At 43.4% G+C, this 19,703-nt stretch overlaps 1 protein-coding gene across 2 annotated transcripts in view; it reads right to left on the bottom strand.

Annotated features, from left to right (window-relative positions):
• LOC112569873 (ALK tyrosine kinase receptor-like) overlaps positions 1-18,155 on the bottom strand; it is a 45,973-nt gene extending 27,818 nt beyond the window's left edge. Inside the window, exons 1-2 of one of the 2 annotated variants that reach the window (XR_003100544.1) lie at positions 16,967-18,155; positions 4,813-5,035 (exon numbers count right to left, since the gene is read on the bottom strand). The gene's annotated coding sequence lies outside the window, so the exon portion shown is untranslated. The remainder of the gene's footprint in view (positions 1-4,812; positions 5,036-16,966) is intronic. The other variant, XR_003100543.1, reaches the window with a different exon arrangement.
• Positions 18,156-19,703: the final 1,548 nt, after the last annotated feature.

Raw genomic sequence — 19,703 nt, 5'->3', positions numbered from 1 at the left:
CAGCCTTGCATCCCAGGGACCTAATCCTTCATATTCTGGGCACATCAAACTAAGTCTTTCACCCGGCATCATCTCATTGTAACCGCCGATAATCCACTCAACATCTGCGCATCACTTTTAAAAATCGTTTCCCTTGCACTATGCGTACTACAGGGCGAAAACAAAATAAACAAAAACCCGAAAAAAACTCAGAAAAGAAGGAAGTGTTGCTGACATAAAGCCAAGGGTTAGCCTTGGATGTTCCACCCGAACGTGATTGTCATTCTAACAAATATAGTTTGTATCCCCGTGTCTGGAGGAAATAAGTTCTAAGAATTATTGCAGTTTCGTGAAACCATGGAAAATACAGAACACTATATACACTATATATTATATATAGCAGCAAGTAGCAGGAATAAAATGTGCGTGGCAACACGAGTACAGGTGATTTTTTTTTTCTTCCAATTTTGGGGCTGCGGTAAACCGCGGATAAATAAATGATGGATAAGGGGGCACAACTGTACATTACAGTCGACAACCCTTGCAGCCAAACTTAGACATCAACCACTTCCACTGTTGTCTAGCAACACTAAAGGATCTCGATGAAAGGAAGGAAAAGGATGGGTGTGAGAACTTCTTTCTCAAACGTGCATTTAGGGCCTTGACGCCACCGGAAACCAAGGCGGTTCTCTCCCTTGTGTTTTGCGAATCCGTAATCTCGCTGTTTTCTGTGGCTTTCCGCGAGGGGAAACCGTGCAGACTAATTTCGAGTTTCACCCATTTGCTCGCCTCGGAGCCTTAAAAACTGTTCTGGAAGTGTAGTCCTTGAAAAGATTATTTAGATGCCTGGAGATTTTTGAATTTCTCCAAGGATGAAGTGCAGGCCCACAGAGAGGGTGATGCTCCTTTGGAAAAGTCGGTTTTTCTTCCTCTCGCTACTTGAAATGTTGGGACGGGAGATATGATGGGGCTCACTCCCTATCCTCGTCTACTGCACTTCAATCAAGTATGTGCACCTTCCCAGACACCTTGACTGTCTGGAAGTTTCCACATTAACAACTACGGATGAGGACTGTTTCGACTATCTTCATCTGAAATGCTGATGGGAGCGTCCAGAGGGCTCATAGAATATTCTAGTCACACATTTCCAAAACAACATGATTTGTTCTAGATATCGGTTTTGTTTCTGGTTTTTCAGTTTCTCCTTAATCAAAACAGAAGCAGAACACTTGACAGTCTCTTGTTCTCAGACGACCATGTTGATTTGTTCAGTTATTCGACTCAGGTGGTCGGTCGAGTTTTTCCAGCTGGTGTTACGGGTGATATCATCAACTGCTTCATCTTGATCACGCCGATGATGCTGTTGCCCACGACCGGTAAGGAACGGATGGCAATTGTTTTCTTTGGAGAAATATTACGGTAGCTGTGAATGTTCAAAGGACGAAGCCCTCTGCAAAGTGCTGACGAGTGATCAGAAATCTTCAGCTTTAAAGTTGGTGCCTACCACTTCACTACAAACTTCTTGTATGAGAACACACCACGATGAAATCGTCTAGTCTGGTGCGCCGGGAGCGATGGAGCAAGGAGAGAGGATCGGTAACCATGTTGGAGCACGTGGTGTAGTAGGCAGAAGAAATTCCAGCAAAACAAACTTTGAAAAGATCCTTCTTTCATGGGAAAATAATCCAAAAACATTCCAGAGTAATTGTTGTTTCACAAGTAAACAAAATTCAGAGAGAAGAATTGGTCAATCACAGAGAAACACAAGTTGTAGAGCTTCAAGCACGAGGCGGTAACTACAGGGGGAAACCTAAAGGTGGAAAATTTTGAAAAGCAGATGGAGTAAGAGACGGAAAGAAAAAAAAAAAGATTCATAGCAGAATATATGAAGATAAAATTTACATATCATACAATCTTAGCCGCTATCAATTGCGCATCATTGACTTCATCCTGGAACACACACATGGACCTTTAAACAAATAAATAATAATTCTTCATGCCCACTTTCTTGTGTTCTGTCAGATAATAAACAATATTCAAGCCCACTTTCTTATCTGTTGTCAGACGGCAACAATACTCCCATCAAGTAGAGTTGAGAACCCTGTCGGTTCCCTGCTTCCAAATTCCAGTCAGGTCTCCGAACATGGATCAAGTATTTTGATGAGGTCTGCCATTTGACAGTTTTTGCTGGCTCGCGTCTCCAAAAGGAACAATGTCTGGGGATTGGCCAGAGGTCAAACATGGCTACTAACAATATTTCACTTCCATCAGTTTACAATTTCGTCGAGCTTTCACAATAACCAGTGAAGGGACAAAGCTTGGCTTTCCTTTCCTCTCTCTCTCACAGTATACTCCCCCCGTCCCCAGTCTTTGTCATGTACCCGAGTGACAAACTGTTAATATAAGATGGCCTGAGCTGATCTGGTTGACATAAACGATTTCTTTCTGTCAGCTCAAGAGGGTGGAAGAGGTCTCTGAAGGACTCCATCTGAGGGTCAAAGAGTTTTGGCAACGGAGGTGCTGATACAATCTTGAACTGATTTATCGTCCGGTGTCACTACCGACCGACTCCATGTTGCTTTGCTTGACCTAAAGACCTGGTGACGGATAGGTTATTTTATTTACTAGGAATGTCGGAGCAGTGGTCATCGGAGATGAAAGGAGTAGAGAGCTATCCACCCAAAGTCCTGCGTCCAAAGTTAGAAACGTCTGTAGTCCAAAAATGAGAAAGACCTTTGGTCCAAAATGAGAAGTTCTATGGTCTAAAATGTGTGCTTTGCTTTAAAAAGGTAGCATAATTCTTCCCTGTACCACCCTCTACTCCAGTTCTATCCATCAATCTCAAAGTCTGTATTATTGTCATCATTCGCACCTCGAGCAACCGACAAAAAGACTTTGAGATCAACATGCGCCTTTTCTCGCCATCAATGAATTCATTCCCCTTGCAGGGAAACTACGAGTATTTTTTCTGTTTCGACTAAAATTTATTTCAGAGGTTCACAATAGAATTCTGTTGATATTCTTGCGAAGAAAGATGCAGTTTATTTTCAGGCTGCGTTAATTTGAAGAGGGTAAAAAAATAATTCTATGCTTGGCCAAATTAATGATTTCATATTTTTAGACTTTTATTATCATGAATTACAATAAAATTTTTACTGTTCTAAAGGCAGTAAAGGGACTCCTCCATCTAGCTCAGTATTTAGGTTCATAATGAAGGCTTTCGTGCACCAAAGCACATTCTAATCCTGTTCTTTCTTCTTTGATATCTCCTCAGACTTATGACAGAGCACAGAGCCGGTATAAATGTTACATTTCTAATCTTTGTTCTTTGATACATCGACAGAATTTCAGGTTGTTCACAACAACTTAATTCTCAATCCTCCTATTTGGAAAAAATGTCGACTTCTGTAAAATAAAAATTTCAATACACATTTTTATAAACATCCCATAATTCAGCAGCAAACCACTGTTTGTTTGAGCTGTCATGTATTTCGGGTGGACGCACTTCTGTATTGGATGCTGTGTTTTCAAGCTTATATTGTAATTATTAAATACTTTTCCCCCACATTACTGTTGTCGTGTATCAGTTCGGGAAGGGTTGGAAACGATGATGTATCTCCCTTTCAAACAAAATACTCAGAACAGACAGTAAATTTGAACAATCTGCAAACAAGGAACTGAGCCGGAACTGGTTATGACCACATGGCTTCTGCTTTCTCGCACCTAATCATGTAAAGGTTCGACTCCTATAAATAAAACCACAATTTTTACTTGGATTTTCGCCATGATGCAAACACTACGAGCTTAATGTGTGTGTGTGTGAGAGAGAGAGAGAGATGAAAGGGGAATTACATCAAAAATGAGGTTGAAGGAATTGGGCTTGTCATCAATCCACTCCACCCGCCCCCGGCTCATCTCAGTGCGCCAGAGGACTGTGGGCAAATAGAAGCCTGGAAATGGCGGGGTGGCCGCATCGGCGGGGTGATCAGGTTTGAAGACTACGACTTTCAAAGAATTAAAAAAAGATCGGGTCAGGATAGATTGCTACTTCGCACGAATCCGCTGCCAGAAATCTCTCCAAGTCACCTAATTTTTTTTTCTTGGGAGCATCACCAAGCTGCAATTAGACTTAGCAAGAAGTTCGCTCAGATGTGCTCTGTTCTTAACTTGAGACATCCATTTATTCTTCTTTTTTTTTTTTTAAATTCAACCGTGCCGTGTCAACAGCTACTGTCCGCCAGACCGTCTGCTGCCGATTGTGTGCGCCGGAAGTGCGTGCGGTGATGTACAAATAGATGTCGAGAGTGACGAGTACCCAGCCGCAGGCAGCAGCTGTTCCAGCTGTTCCAGCTGTTCAAACTCACCCCGACATCTGGCGGAGGCGGGAGTCAGAGGCGCGTGAGGTTGCGCAGGAATTGCACGGTTGTGCGAGTGACGTATGAAGCAGGTCTTGCGTGAAGAAATGAAGATATCCATGAATCCATAACGATTTGCTGAGCAGCTGGGCCCAACCGCCACGTATGAGGATTTCCGGCAACAGCCGAGACCCTCCTTGTACGAGGCTGACTCCAGTGTTTTCACTGGTTACCTTTACAGGTGGGGAATAACTGAACACTTAAATATGGAGATCGACTGAACACTCTTAAATATGGAGATTAGAAAACATGTCACGTTCACATCCTGCATCTCGTCTCTTGAATATTTATCAACTTAAAAAAAATCCTTATTAAATCTGATTCTTGAGCCAGCATTTCTTGTTAACCTCCTCCTCCTCCTCCTCCTCCTCATCATCATCATCCGCTGTTGTTTGGGAACAGCAGGAACAGCACTCACCCCGAAGTCGAGCCGTTGACTGAGTCTTGAACCAAATGGCCTCCCATAGTTTCCAAGCCGCACGCGGAGCAGAAGGTCGTCAGGACCGTCTGCAGCGAGCTGTTCTGCATCAACAGGTCAAAGTGCACGGTACAGTTCCGACCCGCTGCCTGGCACGGACTCATGAGGACGCGGATGGCTCCATCGTCTCGTGAGTGCTCGGCCACCACGTACTTGCCTGTCCCTGGAAACAGAAAATACTTCAGACACACGACGAGACACTTTCGAGTATACAGACAAAAGAATAATATACTTTCTAATAAGTTACCAAAGGCAGAGGCAATCTCAGAAACTACATTTTACAAATGGCGCTCAAAGATAGAAGAAAAAAGAAGCAAACGATATTCAGAAACACCGCTCAGAAGATAGTTTTTGTGGAATAAAAGTTGCAGACCCTGTCAGTCGATAAAAGCAGTAAATATTAGAATAAGTAGAGAAAACAAAACAGAATACATACATCAGAATGCAGACACACATCGGAATATATACACTCTTCAATTTGGAGGTGAAAACATCGGAATATACATCGGAATATATAGACACAAAACACACATTCTGAAGAAAATATAGACATTGCCAAGTTTTATTCAAAATAATAAAAAAAATCGACCTCCCAGCAGGAGCTATGGTGTAATTCTGGTTCAAATAAAATATTAACTCCCCAGAATCACTGGATGAGCTGGAAAAAAAATTAGAGTCCTTTTCACCCTAGAATTCAAATGTTACAGGCAAGATGCACGACCAACCCCCATTACCGCTTCTACGTGGCTTCCTGAAGTCTGTACATCTGACAAACAAATTTAAAAACAAACAAAACAAACAAAGTTTGTCATTTTATGATGTTCATCCGCCCTGATAATAATCAGTAGGCTCAGCCTATGGTCACACACTCACACATTCACACCATAGCATCCAATGTGATCTTTAATATTTGTCCGGCTGGTTGGCTGGCTGGCTGGACGCACGGGTGTATGTAAAAGCATTGTTTACCAGAGGAAGAGGTAAATACACGTGTTGGGGTCAAAGATCACAGGAAGGAGGAGGAAGTGGAAAAGCTTTAGTCAGGTCGCCGTTGCCATTCAAAGCCAGGAGCGGTTGGCATAGCAACTCTCTTAAACTTTGACCACCTAGAAAATCATCTCAATTTTCCGCCATCAGGAGGGAAGGATCGAAACTTCTCGAGATATTATCCATAATTTAGGAGCTGGTAGACACATTCCTTTGAATTCGCATTCTTTTCTCTCTCTCTCTTCACCACTTGACATGCTTCCACTCATCGCTCACTCCCTTCAAAATTCTTCGACTGGACGCCGATCACGTGAACACGACTCAACTGCCTTAACTGAACACAAAACACAAATGATTGGTGTGTGTTTGGTAAATTGTTAATACCAGAAACTAGTTATATTCTTATATTAGACAATACTTGTCAGTTCAGGAGACACTTAAGTCAACAGGCACACCCAATAAACTCCACCAAGAATATTTTATACTCTCATTTCTGAACCACAGCCACGATTTTCCAGGAAAGAAATAAAAGGAATCGCTAGGAAGTCTTCGAAACAAATTACACCGAAAACATTTCATCCACACAGTTGTTTATCCCGGAAATATTTGTTTTCTTTCCGGTGCCCTGACCGCGAAGATCAGTGGGAAGGAGGGACACGAAGGAATACTTGGAAAAGAAAACCACTGACCGGAAGCTGTGAAGCGAAGAGACAAGCTGCATTAATGAACAGTTAGGTGGAATAACACATCCCCCTGGACCAACGAAAGTTTTGTTGTTGCTGTTTTTTTAAATTACAGAAGCTGCCAAGCTGATTGATGGCACAGAATGGAAAAAAGACTTTACCTAGGAGAGGAAAAATTCCTGAGACTGGCATCAAAGGTGGCTTCTTAGTCTTGACAAACAAGCGTGGTGTGGTGTGTGGAGGTGGGAGGCAGACCCACGCTTCTCTCGATCTGAGGTCACCGTGAAGAAGTAATGATGACCCTGACACAAGAAGACGACTGGCACGTGCTCACAGGAGTCCAGACAGTCCTTCCAGTCCTTGGCGCCACTGTTACAAACCTCAGGCAGTTTCTCAGTCTCTCGTTGTCTTGACATCCATGACCTTTATCTCTAACCAAAATCTCCATCTCAGGCTCTTAACCTTTTTTTTTTTTTTTGCTCGTTTCGGCGAAGATTAAAGATAAGCTCAGTTCTTTTCATCCTGTCCAGACGGTTGAGATTGTGGAGCTGCTTCAGATGCGCAAGGCGACAGGTCCAGATGGTATTTGAAAAAAAAAACATTTAAGCTCTTTGTGGATTCAGTGTCAATCCCTGCTGCTTGGATATTGTCGATCATTGACCCAGTTCAAAGATGAAATCGCATTTAATTTTCTCTAATAGGATTTAACTTACTTTTTAAATACTATTTTTGCATTTGTGTATTTTCCACGTCTTCCATCGAGGACAACCTTAACTGGGGATCTGGTCTGTGTGTGTGTGTTAAAATGTGGTTTGGCTTGTCAGCGAGCGTGTATTAGTGTGTAGTATGTGTGAATGGGAGAAAACGTGAGCACGTGCTAGTAATGGTCAAGAGAGGTTGGTAATGAGTGAACGACAGTTTAGGATTACTGTCAAAACCGTTGAAAACTGCATGCAGGACCAACAGATTGTCCTTCCTTGTTTTGACCGTGCGACTTCTGAGTGTTATTGTATGCAAATGAATGTAGTTCCTATGTAAGCCTAAACCATGAATGTATGACAATCGATTTGGTGCAGCGGGATGTGAATATATTGTGTGTGGTATTGTTGTTTTTTGTGCATCAGGTTTACTATTGTCCCTAGTAGCACCGATCTTACTTTACGGATGTACAACATGGACTCTATTCTATGGAAATGAGAATCCAGTCATTCGAGAAAAAGTGCCCGAGGAGGCTGTTCCGGATCTCGTACAGAGAACACGAAATAATGACTTTGTACAAAACAAGATGGCCATACTCGTAGGATCCCAGGAACCTCTACTTTCAACAGTCAGGCGATGTAAGATGGTCGTTGACCACGTGACCCGACACGACATGCACCTCCTGTCAAGGGACGACTGACTCACTGACATGGAAACTGCAAATAGTTATCGGTCTTATTTTCAAAAAACGAAAAAAAAATGTACAAAATACTTAGATGGATTCTTCTTCCCCAGCCAACTCCTTCCATCTGAACCTGCCTCGTAGCTGGCAGATGCCGATAACCGGATTTAGTGCCAGCAGCCACTTGTCCATCACTGCAACAGCTTCCCCCGTCTTGCAGTCAGTAGACAGGGAAATCTCACAGACATTGTCGGAGTCTTTTAATGAGAATCTGTTCAAGAGGGTCACAGGCATTAACCCGGGGCTGCTTTGTCGATGGACTGGCGATGAAGGTGAGCCCCGCGTGCGACTGCGAGCTTTAGTGAGGAGCCTACTTGCCTGCATCAAGTGGTCGGCAGCTCGACTTGGGTGTGATGGAAGTAATCTCAGGACAGGAACTGGACGAATGCCTGCCCTGCCTGCGACCTGTTTGACATTTGCGTTGAGGCAAAGGGTCACCGGACTGCTTGTCTCTATCATTAAAAGCCAGACGTGCAATCAAAGTACCCACGGACACGCGCACGGACGCGCACGGACACGCGCACGCGCGTGCATACACACAATACGCGCTCGTTAGATTGGGGCAGGATTTGGGAAAATAGAGAAAAACAAAGATAAGCTTTTAAACACAGCTTTTCCCTAAAGAAATTAAATTTTATGTTTGTATATATATATATATCCACATATGTATGGAATATATATTAATAGTCCGGTCGGCAGGAGGTTAGGCCCAGAACTAACCCCAGTACAATCTTTTCTTGCTGAAACATATACATTAAATATTTTCTTCACATCTTTGAAAATTATGTCATAGATCTTCCGTAGAAACGAAATAATTTTAATTTGAAAAAACTGTATTTTTTCAAATAATTTTTTTACATTCTGAACACCACTTGCATGATATTCTACCCTCAGAATACTGCTCACTGTTGAATTATAAACCTAGTAATTACATGTTCTTTCACGAGCTGAGCGCAAAAAATAACAGAATCAACGGTTGCCAGTTAAAAAATATTGAAAGATTATCAAGAAAAAGATGAAGTCAAGCAACAAATACACTGTTCAACGCAAAACAAATAAATCAACTCCACCAAAAGGTAGATGTGAGCCCATCGTGTGAGCCCATCATCACATCAAGATAACAGGCTTTGAAGTCGCCATTCATGGACAGAAATCGATGTTTGCATGCAGACGACAAGTAAAAATATGAAAATAATATGATAAAAAAAGAGAAAGGAGCATATTTCCAAGTCTTCTTATTCTGTTTTTATATCTCATCTTGTATTTTATTTTCTATTTTTCCTGACATGCAAGGACAAGTTCCCAAAGATAAAATGACAGTTTAGTTACTTTAATATGTTATAGCTTACTTTTGAAATACTATTTCTGCATTTGTATGGTATGAAGGTCTTCATCAAGAGCAACCATCACTGGAGAATAAAATTTCTTCTCTTGCCTGTGCATATGTGCGTATGTGTGTGCGAGCGCGCGCGTGAATGAGAGAGGCACACAAGAATAATTTATTCCGGCAAGGCACTAAACTGATTTTCATTGCGGATTTTCCTGCAGGTAAAAATGAGAATTTTTTTCCTGCCTTTTGATGAGGTTGAATATTAAATTGAATTGCGTGGGCAAGATTGTCAACAACACTGGCGCACCTGAAACTGTAAATATTTTACCTGCTATTGTGCATCCGGCACCGTTATATTTCCTGTCACCTACAGCCTTTACTCGTCGACCTTTATCTCAGATGCTCTATCTGCTTGCGGCCCTATGCTCCTCAAAGGATCAACAAGGAATAAACTAAACTAAACAAAACTAAACTCTATCTGCTTCACGTGAAACTTTTCCGTTTTCTTTGACGACACCTTCAACCGTTACCCTAGGAGACTCATCTTCCCCACCCGCCTTCCTTCCTTCCTTCCTTTTATCAGTCCTATCACTAAAACTGTTTGGAGTATATATGTACCGGGTGGGGACATGGGTGGAGGTAGTAGGAGGCAGGGTGTGGAGACAGAAACAACAGCCTCCAGGACGATGTCATGCATTCTGGATCCACGTCCACCGCTGTAGGGCGCCCTCTATGTTCGTGTCTGCTTGTCGGAAGTACAGCAGCCAGACAGGCAGCTGTAGACAGCCAGCAAAAGCTGGAATTCGTTTCATCCACTAGGACACCCATCTCACTAATTCATTTCTGGAATGTACCGAGGTGTAATTGCCCGGAAACTGCGGTGCTGGACAAGAAATCCTAAATGTCGAGAAGACGAACACTTTCGCCCTTTGCCTGAAGATGGTATCTTACTCCTGCTGCCCCCTTGCGACAAAGATTGACAGTGAACGGAACAAAAATTACGAAATTAACTATGAACAATCCTTTTTTGTCAAAGCAACAGAATGTGGTTGGTAGTTTCTGAACTATGTACCAGATGGATTTAATGCATCAAGACTCGTGCGGATTTTTCATCATCGCCGCTTACCTTTTTTGTGGCAGCTGGGATTGGTCCAAAACTACTCTCAGAGAGAGGAAGAAAACGAAAAAAAAAAAAATTGAGGACACTTTTTCTGCCATTGATCTTGTCTTTATGACATTGGACAGATGCAAGGTAAAGCAGCATATAAACACCGAATATTGCAATGGACAGTAGATGGCCATGGTGTATCTTTGAATAAATTTATTGCCTGGTGCGATGACAATTTCTTAGAATTTATTATAAAACCGAAGAGACTGCTTTTGATTGCCATCGGAATTCTTCCACAAGTGTCATCCACGATGAGGAGGTGGATATTGTCCCTATTTTTATATATCTTTACATCATCTTCGACAGGAGACTTTTCTGGAATCCCAACACTCAAACCGTTTAAAAAGGCTCAGCAGCGCCTCTTCCTTTTGTGGGCGATGAGTGATGTCCCTTTGCCTAACTAGCTAGAAGGTGACTGATCATTTCTATTCGACTTTTTTCGTCGATCTGCGATACCCTTTGTGTCCACTGTTTGAGTTGTCCCTCTGCTACGCCCCTGGCCATCTTCTGGATCATTCTTCTCTGCCTGCGCCATGTAACTTTTTTGTGGACCACTTCAAATGGTTGACTAGCGGTCTTAACTGCCACATCTGCGCCATCTTGCTTCTTTTGGAACTATGTATCAGCAGAATATATTTAACTCTCTAACAACTTTTCTGCATTTCCACCATGGATTTTCACGACTCCTAATGCCACTGTTATGCTACTCATCATTATCAAAGTCTGTGCCTCCTAAAAATTTCTTCATCTCTTCTATAAATCCCACAGATATAGTGTGCTGTTCTCGTTCTCTGTTGTTGTATCTGATAAACAGTTTATAAGTGAAGGACAAGAACAGCTTACATCGGGTTGTGTCCACCTGCTCCACAGTCATTGGGACCAGAGGGCTCTTCAATGTCCGGGACTTCTGAATGTTACTGAGTGCAATTGAATGCAGCTCATTAGTACGACTGAACCCTGAATGTCTGAGTCTTTTTGCGGATATGACTCTTGTGTGTGCTTGTATTTTGAGATACTACTAATTACCCTCTGGGATAAATAAAATCTTATTCTTAAAAAAAGTGTCTGCCCACGCCTCCGTACAATATCACATTTGAAGACTGGATGGATACTCAGATATTTTATAGCAAATGTGTGATGTAGAGGGTTACTTTTTGGATAGTCGCCAAATTTTAACAGTGTCGGCATTGGGGTTTTTTAAACATAAGAATCAAATATAAAATGAGAGAAGGAAAAGTGGAGAGAGAGAAAAAAAATAGAGAGAAAGAGAACGAAAAGATGTAACGATCGAAACGTGAAGAATCTCATCGCGACAATTTTGTCAACGATTTCATCGTTCACCATCGCAAAAGTCTATGATGGTGGATGCTACAGAAACAGAGACACTGGTGAAGTAGCAGGCGGATGTCTACAAAGGTCAAGGACAGTCATAAAGTCAGGTCGTCATGGCGCGTCCGTCGGGTCAACAAAAACTTTAATGGGTTTCTGTCAACATGTCAGCACCATCTGTAAAACAAAACAAAACAAAACAAAAATACTGACAGGACATGTAACCCACAAACACTCTCAATGACTTCTTAATTCTCGTCAAGACCTCGCGAGATATTGTTTACAGGGGAAAAAAACAAATAGAATATTTTAATCTTTATTCGCAGGTTTGGGAGAGCTTGTGTCTCAGACTTTAAGTTCCTGCCGTGAAAGCTGTCTACCGACTTTTTTTGAATGTTTATAGTCTTTGAAGGGATTGACTGGTTATTATTGTTCTATTGATGGTTACCAAGCAAGGCGTTTAATTTTACAGGCAAAGGAACTCCATCTTAACAAACAAACAAGGAGACAAACAAATAAGAAAAAAAAAAAAGTCAAGAAACACGCTAACACCCTGTTATTGACACGGAGAAAGAGAAGACAATGATGCCTTCCCTCTAGCATCTCCATCATCGAATATCTGTTTTGTTCGTTGTGCGCATCGCAGGGTTTCTAAGAATAAATATAAATCAATTAGTCTTTGAGCTGATACAGAGTTGAGAAGACAAACGAAGGTTGAAAAACACAAGTAAATGTCAATCAATGGTGGGAATGTCACCGCCGACTGCGTGAAACGTGTCCACCCTTGCTGGTAATTACATCGATACCCACTGCTTAGGACGAGGCCGCAGGGTGGGACATGGACCACCCCGCCATCTGACTTCTTGGACACACGATGAGCTTCATGCGATTTTCCGCCATCCTTGGAGAGAAAGGAGACACCCCTACAGCGGCGCTAGAGTAAACAGTGGAGGAGAAGGAAGAGGAGGAGGAGAAGGATGAGGAGGATGCCGAATGAAGAAGGGATCGATAAAGATGGATACAACGGCGCTAGAGTAAACAATGGAGGAGGAAGAGGAGGAGGAGGAGAAGGATAAGGAGGAATCGAAGAAGGGATCGATAAAATTGATACAAGGAGAGGGAGGAGAAGAGAGGAGAAGGAGGAGGAGTCGAGAATAGGGGAGAGAGAGGAGGAGAGGAGGAGGAGAACGAAAAGGAGGAGAAGGAGGAGGAAGAGGAGGAGGAGGCCGAAATCGAAGAAGGGAATCGATAAAGATTGGTTTACTTTCTAAATCAGAGAAAAGGCGATTGTCGACCGCCGATAATTACGCCAGAGAAAAGACTTCATCAGCGCCATCCACGACAACAAAGATGGGGACAACTTTTTTAAAAGACAAAATAAAAAACTCACACAGAGATGAATCAAGATTATGAAAAGTCTTGCTCAAGCCTGCACTTCCTGTGACTTCTATAACAAAATCCTTGAAGTGGCTAAATCAGTGAACAATACACTGACCCCTAAACCGTAAATACACTCCCTGTCAAGGGAACATGTATTCAGCCTTTTTCTTTCTTATAAAACGGAAAAAGTAAACATCGCGGGAAACAGTTTGTTTTTTGTTTTTCCAATTTAAAAAAAAGTTTAAAGGGGAACACAGGTGGTGTTGTGGATAAATTCAACAAGCGTCTTTAATCTTGTTTACTCGTGGGAGGTCGGTGGGGTGGGCCAGTACCGCCAGCAAGCCCGGTGTAGTGACATCGCAGATTGAAGATGGGGCCGGAGTGTTGTTTGTGCCACTACCTCCAGTTTTGTGCACGCATGCGCAGTAGAAGGACGTTTCGGTCAACGGACACGAAGATCCTGTTACATTACAATGGAGCGGAGACCGAACACCTAGTGACATGCAGCTGTCGTGTGGTAGTGCAAGGTGTTACACACACGTTGGTGGTGGCGCTGATGTAGATAAACCTACTGCCATGCCCATCATATAAAATAGTGCAAACATACAGTTGTGTACAGCAGATGATGATGATGCTATCACAGGGTCGTCTAATTAGATATTTCAGGAAAACAAGTTGTCAGTCCAGACAGGCGCTAAAGGTTACGTCACCGGACCGCCCACGGAGAGACAGAGGCAGGACATTGTAAACACTGGGTCTGGAGAAGAATGAGCGACGGATAAACTTTTTCCAGTCTGATACGTCGGACAGAAGAGAACACACACCGACACACACACTGTCAGACAGGACTGAGGCAAGGCAATGAAAAATAAAGTTTGTTTACAGTACACTGTGACGTTCGCTCGATGAACAAGATCGCCGAGCGATGACTGAGAACTTATCACCATCGTAAATTAAAGTTCACTTATCCGCGGTCCTCGACACAAGGTCCCATTCGAACACCCAGGGTCACGATTCATTCCTCGCCCACACCCTTCTCAACTCCAATCATTATCCCCGATAACAGATTTCAAACGAAACCACACACCCCACCACCTCACCCCACCCCAAACGAATGCATCCCCCCCTTCCTCCAAACGGAAACCCATGATTATTAACGCAACAGCTGTCAATACAAACACTCTGATTGGATGAAGGTCCAGTCGCTGTATCACTTGTCACGACCTTTCTCTCGGCAGATGTTTCGGTGACACCCGGCGTTTCCTCCATCGAGTATTTGTTTACTCAGCTGCCACTACGTCACAGGCCTGCTGGGTGGCAGGATATCGGGGTACACACGTTTTATGACGAGATCAGGAGTTAGACGAGTCAGGTGTCAAGTGTCCTCACCAGACGACAGGGAAACATGAGGTCTGAGACTGGCTTCTGAACATGGATCGTCTGACAGGTGAAGACAAGAGCGGCGATAAAAGACTTCCGGTCGAGGTCTTGTTACTCGTTGTTACTGGACTAAAATTGGTTTCACGGGATTATTAACATTGAAGACGGGTGGGTGGAGAATGAGGGTGTCAGAAATCAGAAGTAAATTCAACGGACTGCGCCTGTCCTGTAGGGGGACAATATTTTGGGAAGACTTTCATTTGGAAAGGATAGTAGTGACCTTCTTAATTAACGTGTGACCGAGTCTGTCAAAGTTTTGATGTAACCCTCATTTACACTCGTTTTGATGTAATCCTCATTTAAAATAGTTGCCCACCCCGCTTATGTTAGTCTATATTTGTCAGGTTTAGAAAGACATTTAAGGGGATCGGGGAAGGGGGATAATGTTTTCGTCTTCCCATTTCTTTTTTTATTACTTTGGTCATTTAAAGGACAATCATTGATTCAAAGATCATCCGTCATCCTCGTCATCGTCGTGTCGATTTAGCAACACTTGAAACATCTTTGTTGAACATCTTCTGTTCGCCACACAACCCATTGATGTTGAACTCTACTCATGTAGTTCCTCGCGTGACGAGCTCCAATCATTCTCCTCCTACCTGAGATACGTTTGAGCGAACATGACAGCCCACAGAGAGGGCAGGTGTGCACCAACGAGGTAACGAAGAACAGGTGGCACCCGAGGGCCAGGTGCTGCAAGCAGGTCAGGGGCGTAGGAAGATGCTCAGGCTTTGGGTGTGAGGGTGTAGTGGGGTGGGGGAACTTCATGCTGAAAGTGAACAACTTTTACGTTCTTTCTCCTAGGTATCTCTTGAAGGAATGACTGCCCCCCTTGTTTCCCCCTTTCCCCGGTTCTTACGTCACTGGAGGTGAAAGGTTAACACCAAGCATTCAGCTAAGCTGCTCGCACTGTGCACTCACTTTGCACGAGTTTTTTTTTAGCAGCGCGCTCCGTTTTCCTCCTTCTCACCACCACCCTCACCCCATCCACATATTCGGTGACAAGGACACCCGGCAGAGTGGTAAGGACACCCGGTAGAGTGGTAAGGACACCCGGTAGAGGGGTTAAACCCCTCGCTTGTCACCAGTGTAATGAGAGTCTCAGGGTTCAGATCTTGTCTCGGGACACTGTCTGTGACACCTGTTGGCAGAGATGAGCGTCGGGGTTTTCTCCTGTTTCTCCCCTTCTCTCCCCATTTCATTGTGAAATAACATCAGGTGGAAGCACTTTCCTAGTAAGTAAATCGCAAAATCGACCTGATGACAAGGTTGCATGTTTCACTGAAGTTAAAAGTCCTCACGAATTCCCCCAGTCCAGACTTCGTGACCAAACGACAAACAAGATTAATGCGCCCTGCTGCGTCTATTGACCCCTTAACGGCGCATACTTAATAAAGTCCTCGGGTGGGTTCAGTGGGGCACAGCAATGCGGTTATGTTGATGGTGTGATGGGTAAACAGCGCGTGGGGACTGCGAGGCTGGCCGTTAAACACTTCAAACACCGCGAGCTTGACTAAATATATAGAGATATATGAAATTGATCTTGAATAAATTTTGCCGATAAATAAAAGTCCAAGCAGATAAGACAGAGAAAAAAAATCTCCTGCGATAGAAGACAATACATGTAATATTCACGAGCTGATAATAAAAGCAGTAAGGGAGAAACAAAAAAGGATAGAGAGTGACAGAGGGGAAAGATAATTTTCAGAATCAAAGTGTGTGTGTGTGTAGCTCGTGTGTGTGTGTATATGTGTGTGTATATGTGTGTGTATGTAGCTTATATATGTGTGTGAGTGTGTGCGTGTGTGTTACAGACAGACAGGCAGGCAGACAGGCAGACAGAATGATAAGACAGACAAATAATTTTCAGAATCAAACTCTGTGTGTGTGTAGCTTATATGCGTGTGTGTTACAGACAGACAGGCAGACAGACAGAATGAGAAAGAAGACGGAGGGAGAGAACATGAGATGGAGCAATTGGTTAAAGAAAGAATACACACTTGTAAAGAAAGATTCATGAATGAAGACCGGTGATGCCTCGAGTGCGTGTATCGTGGAGAAGAAAGACACACATACACACACACAAGCTAAATACACACACAAAGTACACATATACAAGGTACACTCACTCACAAGCCACATACACACACAAGGTACACACACACACGCTACACACACACAAGGTACACACACACAGGCCACATACACACGCATCAGTGAGACCGCCACACACACACCCCGCCTCCATTCATCCTTGTCTGCTTGTTTGTCAACACGTGGGTACTTAACTGAGCAAAGCAGCAAAGAACATAAAAACTGGTAATTGTTTACTTTACCTCCAGCTTTGCTATGCAACAAATTATCCGACGATCTGACCACGAACGGGAACTCATGAGATGAAGTGAACATATACGGCGACTTGCTGAAGGTCTCGGCGAACCCTTGGGCCAACGCTCGCCAGCCAAGCAGACCAACGCACACCACACACACCACGGGCGCACGCCAGCAACCGCCACGGAGCATGGCGCGGGTGTGATGGAGACTGGAGTGTGTGATGGAGCGGTGGAACCCGGTGGACAACTCTTCTTGAACCACCCCCTCAACGTCACTGCCGAGAGAACTCCAGCGCGCGCACACCTCGTGAGACGATCCCCACTGGATCACTTGCTTTTTCTCTCATTCATAAATAACAGCGGCGAGCAGATTACACAAGATGTGCGCGCATATCCTGGTTACACTACAAACCGGATGTTTGGAATAAATCCTTCACGAAGTTTCCACGAACGGACTGCAGCGGGTGTGCTTAATCACAAAGAACTATTTTTAGCTCTCCCCCTCTCTCTCTTGGTCCTTGGTGTTGTCTTTCTAGTTTACTTGAACTCACCGTGGATCTCTCTCTCTAGGGTTACTCAGCAGTCCCCAAATCCTAAACTCGGGCTTTTAATGTCAAATCCGTTAAAGTTCACCTCCAACAGAATTTTTTTTAAAATCACAGCTAACTTCCACTTCTTCTTTCGAACTTGGTACAGAGTCGAAACTTGGTCGGTAATTTATGGGTGGACTTGATTATTCTTTTAATAGCTTCTTACTCACCGACCCAGTGAAATAAAAACAACAGCTTTTGCTCATCATGGAGGTGCAATATCCGGGTGTTTTATGACCCTTGCAAGGGCATTGCGCTGTAATGAGGTTAAAAAAAAAATAATTGTCACTACACGAGTTAATAAATCTGGGTGCAAATTGAGAAAGTCGCACTCACATTGCCCTCGCACATTCACAACTTATCGATGATGTCTTTAAAATTCTCTGCACGACTTCTGGCACGCGGTGCGGACTTGTAGCCCTCGGGGACACCCGCTCAAAGCCTCGACAATGCAGTGGACATCTTCTTTCATCTGAATCTGACAAACAGCCAGACAGCTGACGGGGGTGAGGGTGTTCGTGTGTTGGAGGCAAGTAGGGGTGAAACCCAAGATCCGACCTCCTCTGTGGTATTTTCCGAGTGTTGGCGGCCCGAGTCTGGTCGTGAAAAACCTACATCTCGGTGTCAGACAACGACAAGGACTGACGATGTGTACAACTGTGCTGCCACGAGCAGTCTATGTATATTGAATGTGGTGGGGACAGGTTGATATAGTGTTTTTCTTGCACATGATATAGGTAGCGTAGATACTGGATATTCGATATCTTATCACTTGGTGTTCATCAAGCCGTGAAACCTGTTGGCGCCATCTTGCTGTGTTTCTCCTCTCTGACGTGAATGTTCTGCCTGACTGACTCCACTCCTTGTCCTGATAATTACCGGCATTAATGCTTCTATTCAACAGGTAAGTATTTAGTCATGTACATCATTCCAAAAGGCGATAAAAACATTGCCGTCAAGCCATCTCAGGTATTACACACCCGAAAATGAGCACGAAGGGGTGTAGACCATGATAGAAAGACTAGCTGGAAGGAGGGGTGTAGAGAAGGACCACGATAGACAGAGTAGCTGTCAGTGATAGACTTCAAGTAAAGTCTTGTAACTGATGCACTCAGGCAACATTTCCAATAAAAGAAGTGCAAGATGGACGGGTATGTGTGCTGTGGAAATGTTAAACTCTTCGAAGAGGATAAAACGCGACCTCATGACAACCAGCTGTAAGTGTGGTGCAGTTGTCTAGACAGTTCAATGAGTTGATGGTGGTAGAGACATCTTCAGTTAGAAAGTTTTTATTATGGAATTAACCCTTGTCCGCTCAAGGTAGAACATTTGCAGACGTTGGTAATATGCTGCCATGCCATGGGCTTCATTTCATCTATCAACAGAATCAAACGCCGATAATAACGAATGCTGTCCACAATCGACAATATAAAGGCTCGAACCTATATAACAATCTACCAAATGTAGAGAAATCGTAGAGCTATCAACCATCCTACTTTTGATAATGCAAGTATAACCTGCTGAACTCATCCTGGGTGGGACTTAATGAAGTAAAGGTCCACAGACAATAAATAATGCTAATAAAGAAAAAAACACAACTGTTACCTATAGATTGACAAAGCAAAAACAATAAACAACGTCTGACGTAGATAGCACTCCTGTACAAAACATTGTATGAGTCACTAACACAGGGGGGTCTTCACAAAACAGGTAATTTTACCAGGTGCAAACAGTGACTACAGGTAAAAAAAATAAAGTCCCAGACACAGCACCTGTTGTCGCAGTCCAGACAAGCCTGCACGTGATTGAAATTCGATCATGTATCAAGGCAAGTCTCTTATTGATTAAAAAAAAAATAAAAAGGATTGGTGAGTGCCGATGGCGGGGTTAGCAGTCGCCAGATGGTAGGACGTGCCAGGTGCATTCTTATAAACGTCAAGAACGTGTCAGCGACCTTTGCCCTCCTGCAGTGACTCAAAACATTTCATCTCAGAGTTTAACCTTGATGCAAACAATAGGAAGATCGGGTTTCAAAAAACGTGGACGGAATTCATAGATATCTAACTCTTGAGCTTGTCGAATCTCAATATAATTGTTACAAGAGTGAAAGCAAGAAATGAATGACAAGATTACTCCTGACAAGTACAAAA

This window comes from Pomacea canaliculata, linkage group LG8, assembly GCF_003073045.1.
Source record: "Pomacea canaliculata isolate SZHN2017 linkage group LG8, ASM307304v1, whole genome shotgun sequence".
Classification (NCBI taxonomy): domain Eukaryota; kingdom Metazoa; phylum Mollusca; class Gastropoda; order Architaenioglossa; family Ampullariidae; genus Pomacea; species Pomacea canaliculata.
Note: the sequence above shows the minus strand (reverse complement) of the source record. Positions and strands in the feature narration are given on the sequence as shown.